We start from the raw sequence: 4,281 nt of genomic DNA, 5'->3' as shown, positions 1-4,281 counted from the left end.
ATGTGCTCCTTAACCCTGCACAAAGAACCACCCCACAGCTGCAGGGCTCATTAATAGAGGCGGGGCCAGGAGACATAAATCAAATGACTTCCAGTTGGAACTTCTAGTTTATTGTGTTATAAAGTCCTATGTAGTGACCAAAGAGTGGTCTAAAATAACATAACATTCCTTTAAATCAAGTATATTGGTGAGAACTAGTTCAGGGTATCATTGCTACATGGGAAAAAAGTGTTGAGTGATAAGGATGTCTTTGAATACATCAGCCCAGTTGGGAAGTCCGTCTGCTGGCGCAGAGAGAATTCTAGTTTGGACTGAGTTTCTGCACCAGGCTCAACAGATCAGAGCAGAATGGAGTTACTCATGTGGAAGCTGCATGTCACCAAGAAGAAACTAGATTGTTTATCTGCCCTTTCAAGAAATCAGGAGAGAGAGAGAGATTAAAGCTAGGTCCCCAAACTGGCTAGTGTTAGCCAGCAGGATAAGGAAATCCCCCCTGTTCTAATCTCTACAAGAAAACTAACTTTGAAATGACCAATCTGCTTTTTGTTCTCTGTTTCTGCCATCTTCAGACCTGTTTTGCCCATAAAGTTAACCTCCTTTGCTCCACTCACAAACACACAACTTCCATTTTGCAGGATGAGGTGTTGCCCAGTTCTAGAATTGCAAATGAAAGCCAATCAGTTCTTCCAACTAGAATTATTGTTGTTTTGTCTCTTGTGTCTCCTGACAAACTCTAGACACTATGTATTCCAATCTCATTTCTATTTTTTTCATTTCACTTTTATTTTTTCTAGGAAGAAGTCACTTAAGGGACAGGATCATGGCCGGAACAGAGTTAATCTAACATTGACTCTGATAAACAATATGATCCTGTGGATACTGTTCTTAGTAATTCTCATATCTAACATCTCCTGAGTACTCCTGGGAATATCAGAAACTTTTTAATTTTGCCAAGCGCCATATGAGATAGAGGTATTATCTCCATTTTTCGCATGAGGTAGCTAAGATTCAAAGAGGTGACCAAAAATCTGACAGTTAACATGTGGTGCCATTAATATTATACTCTTGTATCAACTGTAAAACACATGTCTCCAAGTTGTGTTTTATGGTACATGGAGAAGGGCTGCTATAGCCAAATATGATGAGGAAATATTGCATATTGATTCACTTTCAGAGATTCACAAGGTGTATTAGCACATTAACAGTTCTGAGAAGTGGAGGCCTTGCAGTATAGCAGGCTATGGGGGTACAGCTGCCACCTTCGATGCCAGCATCCCATATGGGTGCCAGTTCATGTCCTGGCTGTTCCATTTCCAGTCCAGCTCCCAGTTAATGGCCTGGGAAAGCAGCAAAAGACCGTCCGAGTGCTTAGGCCCCTCAACTACATGGGAGATGCGGAATTAGCTTCTGACACCTGCCTTTAGCCCTGGCCGTTGCAACCATCTAGGGAGTGAACCAGCTGATGGGAGATTCTCTGTGTGTGTCTATCTATCTCTACTTCTCTGCATAGCTCTGACTTTCAAATAAATAAATCTTGAAGAAAAGAGTTCCAAGAAGTATTGCAGGGCAAAGTTACAGCACGTTAAAACCTTTATTCAGGGATGGGCATTTGGATTAGCGATTAGGATGCCTGCATCCCACATTGTAAACCCTAGGTTCAGTTCCCCAGCTCCAACTCCTGATTCCAGCATCCTGCCAACACACACCCTGGGAAGCAGCGGTGACAAGCAAATTGGATTTAGCTCCTGGCTCCCAGTTTTGGTCCTGGTCTAGCCCTGGCCCTTGAGGGCATTTGGCAGTGAAACAATGGATAGAGCTCTCTTAAACACAAACACTGTCTCTCTTAGTATATGCCTGTATGTAGTCCAGCCTCTCAAAAAATTCAGTTTATTTAATCTTTATTTATTTATTTATTTATTTTGACAGGCAGAGTGGACAGTGAGAGAGAGAGACAGAGAGAGAAAGGTCTTCCTATTCCGTTGGTTCACCCCACAATGGCCACTGCGGCCGGTGCACCACACTGATCCAATGGCAGGAGCCAAGTACTTATCCTGGTCTCCCATGCAGGTGCAGAGCCCAAGTACTTGGGCCATCCTCCACTGCACTCCCTGGCCACAGCAGAGAGCTGGCCTGGAAGATGGGCAACCGGGACAGAATCTGGAGCCCTGACTGGGACTAGAACCCGGTGTGCCGGCACCGCAAGGCAGAGGATTAGCCTAGTGAACCGCGGCACCGGCCTATTTAATCTTTAAAAAAAAAAAAGATTTTTTATTTATTTCAAAGGCAGAGTTACAGAGAGGCAGAGGCAGAGAGAGAGAGAGAGGTCTTCCATCCATTGGTTCACTCCCCAGATGGCTGCAATGGCTGGAGCTGCACTGATCTGAAGCCAGGAGCCAGGACCTTCCTCCAGGTCTCTCACACAGGTGCAGGGGTCCAAGGACTTGGGCCATCTTCTACTGCTTTCCCAGGCCATAGCAGAGAGCTGGATCAGAAGTGGAGCAGCTGGGACTTGAACTGGTGCCCATATGGGATACTGGCACTGCAGGCAACAGCTTTACCCGCTACGCCACAGTGCCAGCCCCCAGTTTATTCAATCTTGAATTTGTATTTATTTGAGAGATAGTGTTACAGAAACAAACTAAAAGAGAAAGAGCTCCCATCTCTTCATTCATTCCCCAAATGCCAAAATGGCCTATGTCAGGCTAGGGGTCAGAGCTGGGAGCTGGGAACTCAATCCAGGTCTTCCATGTGGGTGGCAGGACTCCAATCACCACTGCCTTTCCGTCTACATTAGCAGGAAGCCAGAGTCTTCCAATATAGGATGTAGGCATCTAACTGCTAGGCCAAACATCTGCACTTTAATCTTGAATTTGTCAAACTAATTTGAGCAATAAATCTTTTTTTTTTTTTTTTTTTTTTTTGAGGAACAGCAAAATCTTACGGAGTTTTGTAAGGGTAATTTGAGTAAGATATTGCTAAATTGTACCAACCCCTAGTAAAAAAGTGATTATTGAGTGTCTCTCCTATACTCAATAACTAGTATGTCTCACATGAGATACAGCACCTTGTCCTTGGACATCGCATGTAAATCTTCACAGATCTGAGGTATATGTTGCATGACTCATCTGTCTCCCCACCAGATTGCAATGTTATCCCAGCCATCCTCTAAACACTCGTGTTCCATCCAGTGCAATGTGTGCTGTGAAGAAGGTAGGACACCAAGAGTAGTAAATGGCAGAGGGTAGCAAACTGAAGAGGTGAAGATGGGGTTGATTCATAAAGATAGAGGAGGTGGACTGAGAAAAAAGGCCCAGTGAAAAATCCCAAAGTCATGTGCAATAGACCGGAAGCGTAGGTTCACCCAAAATGTCTATGATGAAATCTTAAATCCCAGGTGACGGACGTAGGTGGGGCCTGTCGAAGGTGATGAGGTCATGGGAGTGGAGCACACATGAATGGGACGGGTGTCCTTATAAAAACAGCCCAAAGGAGCTTGTTGGCCCCTTCCACTATGTGAGCACAGCTAGAAGGCACCGCCTAGGAGCAAGGAAGCAGACGCTGAATCTGCCAGTGTCTTTCTTGGACTTTCAGCTTCCAGAACTGTAAGAAACAAATTTCTGTTGTTTATAAGCCACCAGTTTATGTATTTGGCAATAGCAGCCCAAATGAAGTAAGACAATGGAAAACAACTGAAAAGGCACCAGTAGGTCAGTGGGTATGCAGAACATGAGGAAGCTACCTGACATACATTATAATAGGCTCTTTGGGTTAGAAAAGGTTGAGCTCACAAAGCAAATAAATGCTACTATTGCCATGGTTTTGGCAATCCAGTTTGCAATTTATCCCCAGAGAATTTGGAACACTTATGCCCAGAGTTGTGCAAGATTCTAGGAGACACAGGAATTACGTAATATTGTTCTATTTTCAAGAGGTTTGCTACTGAAATATATTAAATGGTAAAGCAAGACACCTCCCTCTTCATAAGGCAGACAGTTTTATAGGAGTACAGGTAAAAGCGTGCCTCATGTTACATGAGGGTCCCAATACCAATTTAAAGTTGCTATTATTGTCCAACCCCAGTTTTCTCATCTGTAAAATGGAACTGTCTTGAGTGAGATACAGCTGCTGTCAAGGACCGAACACAGCAAACTTCCCAGGGTAAGCACTCAGTAGATGGTGGCTGCTACCATCTCATCCTATGGTAAGATTCTTGTCATCAGTTTTGTTTTTACGTTTCTTCTGTTTGGTCTTCCTACTTAGAGAATTACTTTTAATTGTTTA

General features: G+C 43.9%; 1 long non-coding RNA gene across 1 annotated transcript in view; it reads left to right on the top strand.

The window, feature by feature from the left end:
• The first annotated feature begins 3,974 nt into the window (after window positions 1-3,974).
• The window catches only part of LOC127491844 (uncharacterized), a 43,862-nt gene continuing 43,555 nt past the window's right edge, over window positions 3,975-4,281 (top strand). The window contains exon 1 of the long non-coding RNA XR_011387295.1: window positions 3,975-4,158. This is a non-coding gene — a long non-coding RNA (uncharacterized lncRNA). The remainder of the gene's footprint in view (window positions 4,159-4,281) is intronic.

Source organism: Oryctolagus cuniculus, chromosome 3 (assembly GCF_964237555.1).
Source record: "Oryctolagus cuniculus chromosome 3, mOryCun1.1, whole genome shotgun sequence".
Classification (NCBI taxonomy): Eukaryota; Metazoa; Chordata; class Mammalia; order Lagomorpha; family Leporidae; genus Oryctolagus; species Oryctolagus cuniculus.
Note: the sequence above shows the minus strand (reverse complement) of the source record. Positions and strands in the feature narration are given on the sequence as shown.